Below are 15,955 nucleotides of genomic sequence, written 5' to 3' on the forward strand. Positions count from 1 at the left end.
TTTACTATTCACTTATCAGATATATAATTTGCAAACCTTTCCTCTCATTCTTGGGTTGGCCTTTCACTTTCTCTTAATGTCTGCTGATGTACAAAGGTTGTTAATCTGAAGAAACCCAAGTGATCTACTTTTTCTTATATTGCTTGTGATTTGGGTTATAAAGAAACCATTGCCTAATCCAAGGTCATGGAAACTTTTACCTATGTTTCCTTCTAGGAGTTATACTCTTTGTTCTTTCTTTTAGATCTATCATCCATGTTGGGTTAGTTTTTGTATGGCATGAGCAAGAGTATCCAACTTCATTCCTTTGCACCATTAAGAGCCAGTACTATTTATTGAAAATATTACCCCCCCCCCACACACACACATCGAATTGTTTTGGCATCTTTGTTAAAAATTAATTGGCTATAAATTTAACAGCTTATTTCTGCACATTCAATTTGTTCCATTGTTCTATTCTTCATCACTACCAAATCGTTTTGATAAATACAGTTTGTCCTAATTTGGAAATTAAGAAATACGAATACCCTATTGTGTCTTTATCTGAAGATTATCTGGACTATGCGGAGTATATTGCATTTCCATGTGAATTTTAAAAACAGATTATCAATTTGTGCAAAAGAGAGAGAGAGAGGGAGAGAATGTGCAAGCTGGGATATTGTTAGGGGTTTTAATGAATCTTTAGATCAGTTTAGGATATGTTGCCATTTTATCAATATTGCCTCTTCCGACACATCAACGTGGGATTTTTTTTTTTTCAACGTTTATTTATTTTTGGGACAGAGAGAGACAGAGCATGCACGGGGGAGGGGCAGAGAGAGAGGGAGACACAGAATCGGAAACAGGCTCCAGGCTCTGAGCAGTCAGCACAGAGCCCGACGCGGGGCTCGAACTCACGGACCGCGAGATCGTGACCTGGCTGAAGTCGGACGCTTAACCGACTGCGCCACCCAGGCGCCCCTACGTGGGATGTTTTAATTTATTAATTCCCTTTTTTAATTGCAGTTTTTAGGGTATAAGTGTTACATTTCTTTTTTTTTTATTTTGCCGAATATAAGGTTGTAACTATTGCTTTCTTTTTCTTTTTTGATGCTATTACAAAATAAAATTGTTTTCTTAATTTTATCTTTGAATTGTACATTGCTAGTGTATACAACTAAGCTTTGTACATTGATTTTATACTATAAAGCTGGTTAAATGTGTTTATTAACTTTAATAGATTTTTAGCACATTCCTCAGGATTTCCTATCTATAAGATCAGGTCATATGCAAACATAATTTTACTTGTTCCTTTCCAATATAAATACTTTTTATTTCAGCTTACTGCCTAATTGACTTGACTATAACCACTAGGACATTATTGAATAAAAGTGCTTAAGAGGGGACATACTTGTTTGTTCCTTATTTTGGAGGCAAATAATTTAGTATTTCATTATTAATTATGATGGTAGCTGTGGGTTATTTGTAGATGTCCTTTACCAGGATGAGCAAGTTTCCTTCTTTTCCAAGTTGGTTCAGTGTTTTTCACCATCAAATAGTGTTAGGTTTTGTCCTTATACTGTTGATAAATTGTATTATATTGAATGATTTTCATGATTATCCAATATCTTGCATTCCTGGGAATAATCCCATTTGATCATGATATATAATCCTTTCTATGTAATGTTTAGTCCTTTCTAATATTATTCTGTGTGTTGCTAGATTTGATTTGCTAATATTTTGTTGAGGAATTTTTGTGTCTACAATTATAAAAGATATTGTTCTGTAAGGTTTTTGGCATGTCTTTAGTTTTGATATCATGGTAATAACAGCTTCAGAGAATGAGTTGGGATATGCCCCCCCTTTCTATTTTTGGAAGAGTTTGTAAAGAAATATTATTAATAGTTCCATACTTATTTGGTAGAATTTACCACTAAAGAAATATCAAACTGTGCTTTTCATTGTTTAAAGTTTTTTTTTGTAATTACTAATTATTATAAATCTATTCTTATTATAAATCTCTACTTATTATAAATCTCTACTTATTATAAATCTATTCTTATTTTATTTCTTCTTACGTCTATTTCAGTAGTTTCTGCCTTTGGATAAGCTTGTCTTTTTTATTTATCACTAGTGATGTCTCCTCTTTCATTCCAGATTTGAGTAATTTGAGTCTTCTCTCTTCTTTCTCCTCTCCCCCTACTTTGCCCTCCTCCTACCCCTTCTTATTTATTTCCTTATTTCTTGTCTATCTAAAGATTTGCCAGTTTTGAGAAACTTTTAAAAACTTCAGGTTTCTTTTTTTCTATATTTTTCTTCTTTATTAGTTATATTATCTAATCTAGTCTTTATTACTTCCTTTTGTATCATCTAGGTTTTGCTTTCTCTTTATTACCCCATTTATTTAAATGAAACATTAGATTATTGAGTTCTTTCATTATCATTTTTATAATTTTTAACAGACATTTAAAGCTATAAATTCCCCTCTAAGCAATGCCTAAGCTCCATCATAGAAGGTTTTATACATCGTGTCTTTTCTGCTCACTTCCAAGTATTTTTTAACTCAACTTGTGATTTATTCGTTGACTCATCAGTTACTTAAGAGTAGTATAATGTTTAATTTCCATGCATATGTGAATATCCCACATTTTGTCTATTATTGAAGTCTATTTCATTTCATTATGGTCAGAGAACATATTCTGCATAATTTCAATCCTTTTAAATGCATTGAGGCTTGTTTATAGCCTAACATATGTTCTATCCTAGAGATGATAAGCCCTTAAGAAGAAAGTGTATTCTGCTGTTTTTTTGGAAGGAGTATTCTATAAGATGTCCATTAGGTGTGGGTGCATTATAATGGGTTCGATTCTTTTATTTCCCCTTTTATCTTCTGCCTACTTGTTCTATCCATTATTGTATGTGTAGTATTGAAGTATTAAAGTATTATTGTTGCATTGTCTTTTTCTCACTTCAATTCTGTCAGTTTTTGCTTCATTTATATTAGGGCTCTGTTGTTAAGTGTATATATTTATAATATTATAAATATTATATCTCCATGATGGAGTGACAATATTTTTTATCATAAAATGTTTCTCATTACCTCTAGGAACAATTTTTTAACTCTGTTTTTCTGATATTAGTATAGCCATTCCAACTTTCTTATGGCTACTACCGAGTGATATATTTTTCCCATCCTTTTACTTTTAATCTCTTTGTATCTTTAAATATAAAATTAGGAGGTTGTATGATGTAGATCACTAGAGTTGGATCTTTTTTCTCTTTTTAAATGCAGGCCACAATATTTTCATTTTGATAAGATTGTTTAATACATTCACTTAATGTTATAGATATTTGAATTTATGTCTTCAAATTAACGCTTTTTTTCAATATGCTTCATTTTTGTTGTTGCTATTGGTCCCCTTTTCCTCTCTTACTGCTTTTTTTTTTTTTTTGGTGTGGTGGGGGGTAGGTGGATATTTTCTAGTTTGCTATTTTATTTTCTTTTATAAGTTCTTAACTATGTTTTTTAATGTTATTTTCAGGAGCACTGAGTGGCTAAGTCACTTAAGCATCTGACTTCAATTCAGGTCATGATGTCACAGTCTGTGAGTTCAAGCCCTGAATCTGGCTCTGTGCTGACAGCTCAGAGCCTGGAGCCTGCTTTGGATTCTGTGTCTTCCTCTCTCTGCACCCACCCCCTGCTCTCTGTTTCTGTCTGTCTCAAAAGTAAACATTAAAATTTTTTTAGCAAAAGTCGTTTTCTTCGTGGTTGTTTTAGGACTTACATTATATATCTTATCACAATCTACTTCATATTTATAGTAATCTAATTCCAGTAAGATACAGAAATGTTATTCTTATACAATTCTATTCTCTCTTCAGGCCTTTGATGTTATTATTATACATATACATATGTTAACAAACCCAGCATTACATTAGTATAATTATTATTTAATATCATGTCTCTTAATGAAGCTTAGAGAAAAAGGGAGAGGAAGTATGTATTATAGTCTGTTATATAATTTACCATTTTTTTTATTTGTTCCTGTGGAGTCAATTCACCATCTGGTTTGATTTTCCTTATTCTAATACAGCTTTTCTCCTATTCGCTTCCTTTGTATTTTTTTGCCAAATATGTGTGTCTTAAATTTCTACATTACAAGGCCAAATATACAGTTATATACACATTATTTTATATGATTGATTTTAAATCAAGAAGAAAAAGGATATATATGTTATATTATCTGTTTTAAATGCCTAATTATATTTAATGATCTCTTTGTTACTTTTGTGTGTGTATGTATGTGCATTCAAATGATTACCTGGCATCACTTGTTTTCATCTTGAACTTCCTTTAGTCTTTTAGTCAGCTAGGAACAAAATCTCTCAGTTTTTGGTTTTTGGGAGTTTTTTAAATTTTATTTTCACTTCTCAAAGATAGTTTTGCTGGATACAAGATTCTTGATTGACAAGTTTTTTTGTATTTTTTTTTTCTTTCAGTACTATAAATACATCAATCTTCTGGTTCCATCGTTTCTGATAAGAGGTTAAGGCTCAATTCTACCTGATGAGTTGTTTATCTCTGCCGATGTTCTTTCCCTGATTTTATTTTTCTACATTTTTACTATGATGTTCAGGGTTAGGCTCTCTCATGCTTCCACTATTTGGAGTTTGTTGAGATTCTTGAATGTATACATTAACATTTTCATCAAATGTGAGCAGTTATTAGTCAAATAAAAGTCAAATACTTTTCTTTATTTTTTCATATTCTCCTCTCCTTTCACTATTTCCATAATGCATATGTTGATGCACTGAATGGTACCCACACTGTTCTGAGACTGTTCATTTTTTTCTTTTATTTTCCTTTTTTTATGTTCATCTTTATGGACATATCCTCAATTTGCTGATTCTTTCTTACATCAGATAAAACCTACTATTTAGCTCCTTGAGTAACTTTTTATTTTGTCTATTGTACTTTTAAACTTTAGAATTTTCATTCTTTTTTTAAAGAATTTCTGTCTCTTCTTTAATATTCTGTATTTGATGAGACACTGTGATCATACCCTCCTTTACTTCTTTAATCACAATTTCCTTTAGTTTTTTTTTTTCCAATATATTTATAACAGTTGCTTTGAAATCTTTGTTAATCTGTTATTTACAGAGTGCCTGGGTAGCTGTCGGTTGAGCAGCCAAATTTGCCTCAATCATGACCTCACAGCTTATGAGTTCAAGCCCCATGTGAGGCTCTGTCCTGACAGCTCAGAGCCTGTAGCCTACTTCAGATTCTATGTCTCCCTCTCTCCCTTCCCCTCCCCCACTCACGCTATCTCTCTCTCTCTCAAAAACTAAATAAACATTTAAAAATGTATTTATAATCTGTTATTTGCACCTTTTCAAAGGTAGATTCTGTTGGAAATTGTTTTCCTCTGTGTCATAATTTCCTGTTTCTTTGCATGTTTTGTAATATATATTTTGTAATCTGGACAACTTAAATAACATATCAAAGCAACTCTGGATACTGATCCTCTATTTCCCACCTCAGTGTGTAGTTTCTCCTCAGAGGGTGAGGCCTTGTGCAGTCACCCAAGAATGACAATGATTTTAGCAGGATTCTTGACCATCTGTTTCTCCCTCTTTAAGTTTTGCATCTCCTTTTGTTATCATATCCATGTATTAAGATGTGATAACACTAATTGTGGCTAATTGCTCTATTGTTTTTGAGAATCGCCTGGGACATTATTGCTTTACAGTCTGACCCAATAAATTTAGGCCTCTTTGTAGAAGGAATATTTAAAGAGGGCTCTTCTTAACTATGTTTTCCCCTGGTTGTATTTTTGGTGACTCATGGTTTATCTTGTTGCTCTATATAAGTTAACAGCCTTCTCTTAATGCTACCGTCATATTCTCCATTATTTTCAACACTACATTTAGGCTTGAACTCCCCCCCCCAATTCTGCTCAAAACAAAGTCAATTGCTTTGGGTAGACTGTCAGAGCTCTCTGTTCTTACTGTCTATTTCTTCCCTGCATTAAACCTGTGCAGCACTGTTCTTTCTCTAGGGTCATGTGAAGCATCCCACTTCAGTAGGAGTAAGATCTTTGTTCCATCAGCAGGGCATTGTTCTGACAGATGGGGGGAGCCTCCTGTCTTCTTGATCTTCTTCTCCCAACATTAAACCTCTACACTGCGAGCAAGCTGGGGTAAAGGCAATAAGAACCATGGTATTCTCAGCCTGTTACACCTGATGTAGAGTTCTTCCCTTCAATTTGGAGCTGAGGGGAAAAGAAAGCACTAGATCTCTCAGATGCTCTTGCCTGTGAAAGAACATCTGTAACCTGGAGCTAGGTGGATGAGAAATGCTTTGTCATCTCTTTCCTTGGAATATACCTCAGCTGTAGACCAGGAACTGAAGGGAAAGAGAGCTTGATGTTCTTGGATGAACCTGCCAAGAACGGAATTTCTATCATGCTGAGCTGGGAAGAGAGAGGAAGGAACTAGTTGTGGCTTGAATGCCATAAATTCTTGCTGTTCTTTCTGAGATTCAGTATATTTTCTTGGTGAAATATTTCATTTTCTTTATGACCTTAGTAAAATTTCCAGAGAGTTTGGTTATCTTTAAAAATAATAGTTATGATCATAACTATAACTAATAAACTAGTTATGATAATTTCCCTAGGGAGAGCAACTGCAGACCTCTTCACATGGCCATTCTATAAGTAATCCTTCTATTAGTACATATTGCTATATATTTAATCTTAAGAGAAATGTTTATTCTGATGAAATAGAACTTTTTGTTGGAATAAAGCTCACAGAAAGTCAGGCAAGAAATTATCACAGTTAATTACAATTAAGGCGGCCATGGTCACTTAAAGTCAATATTGTAAAGCAATGTTCTTTGCTTCAACGATCATCTAGTTTTGTGTGTGTGTGAAAAGTCCAGATTTTTGACACCCACCTCCCTTGCTACTGAATCAGTAGGTTTTAGAAAGATTCCACAAATTTACATCTTTAAGTCAATGTCCTAGCTGATATTGAATGATGTGGTCAAAGGATTCCACTTTGAGTACTATGGAATTAGGAAAGAAGTTGAAGATAAAGAGCTGGATTCAAACATCTAAGAGATATGTAAAGGAAAATAAGAAATGAATTAAAGATAGATGAATTTCTAAGAAGACAAGAGAACTGTAAATGTATGGAATTTTACTTCATCAATGAATAACGAGCCCTAGAACTCAAAGAGTGAAAGAACTGGCCTGATTTAGGATATCTTCAATTAAATGATGGACCCTATGTTAAACTGTAAAGTGTTAGGCATATAAAAAAATTATATATATATATAAATTATATATATATTTGATATATATATCAAAACAAAACTATATATATATATATATATATATATATATATGTATATGTATATATAACAAAACAAAAACTAGGAATGCCATCACCAATCCAGAAATATATTGTGAGGAAACTGAGTTTGTGATGTAAATCAATGACCAAAAGATCAGTCTGACAGCAAAAAGAGTAATGGTCTTAATATGATGAATAAGCCAAAAAAAGAAAAAAAAGTTCTACATATAAGTTATTGATCAAGCTAGAAATATAGAAATCAATGGGAGTTCAAATAGCACTACATCTTTACAATTTTAATATTAGAGGAGCTTTAGATATTGTCTAACTGTCGCGATATTTATATAATTGCATTTATTTATGCACCCATCTAATAAAATTTCTGGCCAGGTACTAATCTAGGGCCTTAAAGTATGTCACTGAACTAAAGGAATACAGATCCTTCCCACAGTGAAGTTTAAACCTAAGGGCCATAGAAAAATAATAAATACCTATTAGCTAATTATTGGCACAAGAAATGGTAGAACACTAAATTATACACACTAATTCAGTGTTCTAGTACCAGAGAGAATTGACAGAAAATGACAAAGACACAAAATGATAAGGGGGGTATAATAGTGAATATTTAACATTCAGAAACTCAGCTATTAAGTTCCAAAAAGGACCACCAGGAAGAATAATTCAGAGCTCAACTAAAATTGTGTTACTGCTGATATAATACTGGGTAGAAGTCACTTCCTCAATTACATAACAAATAAAGGATTAGTGGACCAGAGCAGATAATCATAATCTCTTTGAAACAAAAGAAAATAATATAAATTCTGTTTGGGCACTCACTGGCATTTCTACACATGACAAGTCATTTTTCTTAAGGAAATGGGTGCTCCAGAAGCTCCTTGGCAAACAATGATAATAATCTTAGTTAATATTTATTATTGAGTACCTACTATATGTCAAGTATAGTGATCCAGAATGTACATATATTACCCTTTTTAATGCTCATAGTTATCATATGTGCTGTGGAAGAGTATTTCTCTAGCTTTACCAGTACAGAAGCTGAGGTTTAGTTTCTCCCGAGTCACACATAAACTCAGCGGCAGAAGTAGGGCCAGGTTTTAGAGTACTGCTGGCTTCACCTCTCCACCATCCAAAGCATCATTATATCTAAATGCATTGTTCTGTAATCCATACTAGGGAGAAAGTAGAAATATATGAGAGTAGAAAGCAAAGAAACAAAAAAACTAAACCTTTAGGAAATAATAGAGTGTATGCAAAATGTCCTAAAGTCACTAATCCATCTTAGTGACTATATGAACATACAGAATAAGTGTGGTATAACAGAAACAGCTCTATAGTAATGATATGATTATCAGATTCCTCAAGAGTGAATATGAATTCAAATGGTTAATAATTATCTCCTTTAAACTTCCTTAAATGCCTTATTATATGGAGAAAAAGATAAAGATCTATTCTCATACTGGTAAATATTCATAATTGATTAATAATGATTGAGCAGTCACTGGACTAAGCTAAGTAGTAGATTTCAGACCCCTGAAGCTCTGTTCAGTTTATTAAACCATACTTCCTCCTCTGGTTTGTTTTTTCATAAACTGAAAATTTGAGCCCCTAAATAAATATGAGGCAATTTCAGATCCCTTAGCACTGAGAAAATGACATCTATCTTGAGCTAATTGCGGTCTCTTTGGGAAGCTGGGCGAGTGCTATGCCTTATTTAATATTCCTGAGCTTAAACTAAGACTGCATTTTAATAAACGCTCGCAGAGCAGATTAGCAAGATTTGTCATATACAGGTGGGAGCATTCCATTCCCTTGGCTGGAGAAGGATATTCATTCCAGAAAAAAGAGATCAGTCAATTCTGTCAGAGGCTGCATGGATGGCTCCATTTCATAGCAGTCCTGGCTGGAAATGGAAGATAATACCATTGAGAAAATGTCTTCTTCTGATAAAATCGATCTTTGTAATTCTACTGAGACACTAAACATTGAGACAATGTTCCTGGTTTTATGCTTGTCATTTTTAGAAGGCTATGTTGTACAAAGCTACTGATTTTTCTGCCAAAGGATGAAGATCATATTTAGAGACTGGAGAGGAAAAGGGCATTAGGAGAATGTGTTAGAATAAGACAATGGCATTCCCATATCAGCATTTCAGATTCATGTGTTTTCTCTACCTTGTAACCCTCAGTACAACTACAATGTTTAATAGCACATAGTCACATTTGTGCCCTATTAAATTTTTGTGCCCTATTATTTTTGTGCCCTAAATAATTGTGCCCTATTAAATTTTAGGACATAGAACCAAAACATAAATTTGCCTCAATGTACTGCTGTAGATGAAATGGGGACCCAAATAGATTTAAAAGTTTCCTCTTCCTAGGAGAGGTCACAGCACATTTAACAAAAATGCGTACCTTTTGTGCTACAGTTAAACAAATGCTTAACTACAGAATGGTTTCTCCCACTATATACCAAGGTTTGTTAAAATAACAGTAACAACAACAACAACAAAAAACTTTGCATTATGGATTGGAATTCAAGGTAAAGAATAAAAAATAAACATGTTATACAGCTTTTAGCAGATGGAAGCCCATTTTGAATTTATAAGGATGCCCAACTGGTGTAAAGGGAGCAAAAATGATAAACTCAAGAGACCCAACTGTTGTTTTATAGCCAATCTAGTGAAGAGAAAATAACCCAGTTTACTTTGTAACTTGGGGGTGGGGGGGAGAGAAGGCCAGTAGTATGAAGCACTGAAATTATAGAACTCTTTATCAAATTATTTCTCTAGTGCATAAGCAGGTTGTTTAGTGCTAGGAGATATAACAGGAAACATAGGACCTTATTAGGTAAGCAAATTATTAGCCATTCAAATAAGCTCACTTTAAGAAGTCTTGTGAACTGAAAAAAAGGTCAAAAGGTTACACCAAAAACAGATTATGTCTTAAAATCAATATCAGACGTTTACAGTGCTGCTTAACAGAATTTTTTTCTCTCATTACAATTAACAAAAGAGACCCACAGAACACAGACTTTAAATCAATTTGTCCAGCCATAAGGAAACGGAACAAGGTGAAATGAGAAAATGAGTCAAAATGCAACTTGTACATTAGCAATAACAGAAAACATTTCTTGCTAGACGATTAGATAGTCATGAGGTTGGCAGCTGCCATATCCATACTTTATGTTATAGCAATTATTCCAGAAATTAGATAATAATTATAATAATCAGATTAGTTGATAGAATAAAAAATCTGGAAATGAATATAGCCTGGAAATTGAGAAGTCATTTTCAAAGTCGCACAGAGTTGTAACTGACAAGGAATCAGAACACTGAATCACTTTCTCAGCCTTCACCTGCTATTCACAGTTTTCTTTTCTCAACCAGTGAGAAAAACAAAAGCCAACAAAAAAAATACAAGCCTTCTATGTCTCTATTCACCTCTGAGTGGATAAAGGGTCTGAGCTTTCATCCTGAGGTTTCTTCTGCCTGTACCAATTCTCTTACGTTCTTTAATTTGGATAACTCTTGCATTATTAAACATTTAGTTCAAACACTGTATCTTATAGGAAGTATTTTTTGGACTCCACTGTGCTGCATGTCCCCACTCTAGAAATCTTCTTCACAGGGAGGGTTGTCACATTACACAAAAAATTAAATGTTTGTATCAGTCTTTAGAGCTAGTCATAGGAGCATCTGGGTGGCTCAATTGGTTACGCGTCCAACTCTTGGTTTCAGCTCAGGTCATTATCTCACGGTTCGTGAATTTAAGCCCCACATCAGGCTCTGTCCTGGCAGTGTGGACCTTGCTTAGGATTCTCTCTCTCTCCTCCTCTCTCTGCCCCTCCCCTACTCTCTCTCAGAATAAATAAATAAACTTAAACAAACAAACAAAGTACTAGCCGGGACTCTTGAGGATACAGGATGATTCCTTAATACCTTGGTACTCCCTAGGCACAAGTACTTGTCATATTATTGGCCTTCAATAAATATTCAGTGGATTGTACTGAAGTTTAGAATAGTGTTTGGGGAAACAACTAATCCTATATTGAAGTCTTAGAAAAACATTAGGACTGAAGTGAATTTTTAAGTCACCTGTTTGAAAACATTTTGGCTGCTGACAATGGGAACAATACTCTGGGATTCATTTTCAGCACCAAAAATTAGACTATCACGGTAAAAGCATTTAACCTCTCTGAGCCCCAGGTTTTTCATCCATGTAATAGTGATAATGATAATACTTAGTTTACCATGTTTCTCATAAAATAATCATTACAATGCCCTTATGTGACTCATAGTAAGCACCTATTAATTAATGGCTGCTTTTCTTAATATTTTTATTGTTAGAAATGGTAGTCAATGTTCCACAGGTAGTAGTATTTAAGACTTGGAATCTACAAACATCCTGTGTACATTCAAGATGGCTAATGCAGTTATTTTAAAATTTTTAATCAACAAAAATAAAATAGCATTTGCCTCATAACGTTTTTATTGAAAGTTTTACTTTGAGAGGTAGCTTGCCAGTTTCTTCTTTCAGACTGAGCATAAACCCCATCCTCTAGTCACCATAAAGTCACCAGGACATGTTTGACCTCTTTAATGATTTGACTTGTTTATTTTAGAAATTTTGAAGTTAAAAAAAAATCTAGCTGCTATCTTCAATATCTAAACCTAACTGTAAATCTATAAACATTGTCCATTCAAAATTTAAAGAAATAAAATGAAAACATGTTGAATTAAATATATTCATATGAGTCAATATTTGTATGGGAAGCAGTAAGAATTTCATGAGCTAAATGAAGACTGCTTTAGATTGCTACTTATTTGGTTAAAACAAAACTTTTTCAATTAATAATTCTCTTAATCACACAAGGAATCCAGTCAATCTGTGTGTGAATATTCTGTAATTTATTACTTATGGAAATATTTCAAAAAATGCTTGTCAAACATTAAGGTATATTTCCCTTTAAAAAGTTATTTTTCAATACTTAAAGGATATTTTAAAATTAAAAACACACTTCATTTTCCCTTTCTTTATGATAAATCCATAGATAAAATCAATTTTCTTTTATTAAAATATTAAAATATCTACATGAAGAATTTCAAAATTGCAAGTGCCTATTAAAACATCTTAGGCAAATTGCATCCCTCTATAACACAATCTGCTTAAGTGACATAGTGTTTATTTTGCTAAGATTGCTATAAATCTAAGTGACTCGATGGCCACTATATACTCACAGTTTGAGTATCATACAAGACTAAATTATCTATCATTGGTTTCAAGCATATTGGAAAATGGCAATTTTGTGCTTAACTGTAAATTTATTTTATTTGTATTAATCACAATTGTATGTTCCTGTCTATCTAGTCTTGGAAGATATAAACTCAATGAATTTACATCCTGTTTCATTCACAAATGAATTGTGTTCCTGAATTTTAACATGCTATTCCTAAAACTATTAGCTGTGTTTCTGCTTTATGGGATGTTCCTACATAAGCTGGCTGTTCATCAATTTGGTGTCCATACATTTCTTTGAAAGCTATATTATAATTAGAGTTTAGGTTAATACTATTCAGTAACCATAAAACAGACATAAAATAATTATAACTCATTTAGTGAAATTAGAAAAGGAGCAATTATTAGACTCCCATTGTGAAGCTTTGCTGTGAGGGATAGATAATCTATCTGCAAGATGTACTTTAAGAACACCATTTTCAAAGAAATAAACTAGATAGATTACTGCTTTGTCTTTGTGCACTTGAGGCAGAAGGGGTGGAACTAAAAACTTGTGTTTTATGTGCGAGTTTTCTGAACTTTCCTGAATGTTTATAGGCAAATTAAAAAAAAAATCTAGAGATTGTAAATGCTCAAGATTCCTGTTCATTCTAATATTTGTAAACCTGAGAAACTGTGTCACATAAATTAAGCTGTATCTGTAAGGTACATTTCCTACAGATTTTTTAAAAAATCCTTTTTACAGTCTAAGGCACTCAAACCTTCTCTGAAAATTTTAATGATCAGTCTTTCCCCCTTCCTCCCCCGCAGTGTGTTCCAGAGTGATTGATCTGCTTGAGTGCCAACAGAAGTATATTGGGCTTTATCATTTCCCTTATTTTCCAATCATCCACCTCTTGGGAAAGGTATGCTCATCCATTCACAGATAAAGGAGAAAAGCTGATGTCTAAGACCAGGAATTTCAAAGTAGAAAAAGTAAAAGAATTTCTCTGCACTCCCTTTCATTAAGTCTTGTTTCATCTAAGTAGTTTTACAGTGAGATGAGACCCCCAAAGTCTAAGAAAAATAGAGAAAATATAGAAAATAATAAGCTTAATAGAATAATAAGTTTTAAAGAAAATAATTCAGACAAAACTAGTATATCTATGCATTTAATTTCTTTCGATTGTTGCTGAGAAAACTGGTGGCAAGAATTCATATTTCTAGGTGGGGTGAAATGGAAAATTCTATGAAATCAAAGGACCTGGTGATATATCCATACTAACCCCATGAGGCACCAAGAGGGAAAATAAAACCTCTTGGCACTGGCTTTAAGAGAGACAAGACGAAGGCCCATTCTTTTTTCTTGTTATCCTCAACGACCTGTTAATATTTTCCTTATGTTATAATATCATCAAATCTAAATATAATCCCAAAAAAACAAAAAATTAAACTTTGACACATATTGCAATTCAGATGGCACTGAGAACAAAGGCAAGGAAGGGGGGGAACTGTTAAAAAAAGAGTTGAGAGTTCATCACTAATTTTATCTGTATAATGACATAAAATTCTGTTTTGGTTCTTGTTCAATGAAAGCAAAGACATAACCAGAGAATTTCTCTGACAGCTATGAACAAAAAGAAACAAAGAAAAGGTTTCCTTCTGAGAGTACTTTTCTGTCATTTAAGCCGTTTACATGTTTCTTTACTTTTACCTTTCTTGCTTGCTTTCTGACCACCAGGGATACAATGTTAGCACAGGGTCACTGGGGCTCTGTCCAGCTCTAGACAGATGTTGCTATAGTCAGAGTTTTATGATGACAGAATGAGATTTCCAGAATGCACTGGTGACTTCTATGACAATTGTTAAGCTTGTCATTTACAGGAAATAAAAGGAAGTCATTGATTACTTTCAACACTCACTACCTTTTCTTTGAGGGTGTGAAATGCTTTTGTTTTTCCCATCCAAAAATAACAGTTAGACAGCAGTCCCCCAAAATAGGCCACATTATTCATAGTCCAAGACTCTCAGGCATCATAATTTACACTGAGCTGAAAGGAATTAAGACTTTTAAGAGGAGTTCAGTCTTGCTAGACAAGTAAGGGGAATTAATTGAATGAAAATGCAAAATTAAACGCAAATGATGAATATGGCTAATTTCTTCTTCTTCCAATGTTCCAGTATATTCCTCTGACCATTCTCCAGGAACATTGCTTGAAATAACAGCTGTGAATTATAGGTTTCCAGTAAAGTATGGAGTTTTTTTTCTTTTTAAGGAAAATCATCTGATGAACAGTTGCCTCAATGATTTAGAGGATTCATTTCAGTTTTTAATAATCCCATGTGGCTTTAAAATATTTTAATACTTTTTCTCAACATGTTTCCCACTCTACAGCTGTGAAAGTAGTAGGACAATTGAAATGGGGAGAACAAGATTCTTATTTGTCTGTATCACAAATATTTTTAGGTATCAGGTAAAAATTTAATAGCAAAATAAAATTAACATGTGTATAATACTTGAATTACCAAAGTATACCAAATTACTTTGGTAATTCAAGCAAATGGATGGAGCCTTTATTAAAAATAATCAACCTGTCTGATTTCTTTGATTTTTAGAAATCAAACTCACTACCTGTATTTGAAATATCAGTTTGGTTTATTCAAAATCATCAAACAGATTACAGTAAGAAAATAACACTCACAATCTGCCTTGTGTTTACCATGGATGCTTTTCCTTTCATATTTCTTTTAAATAAATAAGATAAATAATGTTTTAATATTGATAAAATTTAATTGTCAGGTGGAGAGGAGTTAAAAAGAAGGGAGAGATTATATTGATTATTCAAATAGATTTATTAATAACCTCATATAAATCACTGCTAAAATCCTTTAATAAGATATCTAAATTTAAGTATCTACAATAACTCACATACATGAGGCATGAAAGAAGGAAAGAGGAAAGAATGAAAGCAAGAAAGCAAGGTCGATATTAGAAAACTCAGATTGTAATAAAGCAAAAAGTTCCATAAAGTATTTAAAAGATAATTCTTACTATAGGTAAAGCATTTATTATGTTATGGACTCTTAATGTTACCCTATGAATCATTTTAATGCCATTAACAATGATGAAATAGTAACTTTTTTCTGAAGTGAAGAAAACAAAGAGTGCTATATTTTGGGGAAGTTACTTTGAAAATTATTATAAGGTGTCCTTTTCAAATTTTCAGGTAATTTAAACATTTTCCATTTAAAAATAATAATAGCAATATTTTATATGAAAATTAGGATCCAAAGATTGTAGAAATGACACTATAATTTTCATTTTTCTACTTCTTTAACTTCTAAATACAATGCTTTTCCCTCACTATAACAAATTATTAAAAATA

The sequence above is a fragment of the Lynx canadensis genome, chromosome C1, assembly GCF_007474595.2.
Source record: "Lynx canadensis isolate LIC74 chromosome C1, mLynCan4.pri.v2, whole genome shotgun sequence".
Lineage (NCBI taxonomy): Eukaryota > Metazoa > Chordata > Mammalia > Carnivora > Felidae > Lynx > Lynx canadensis.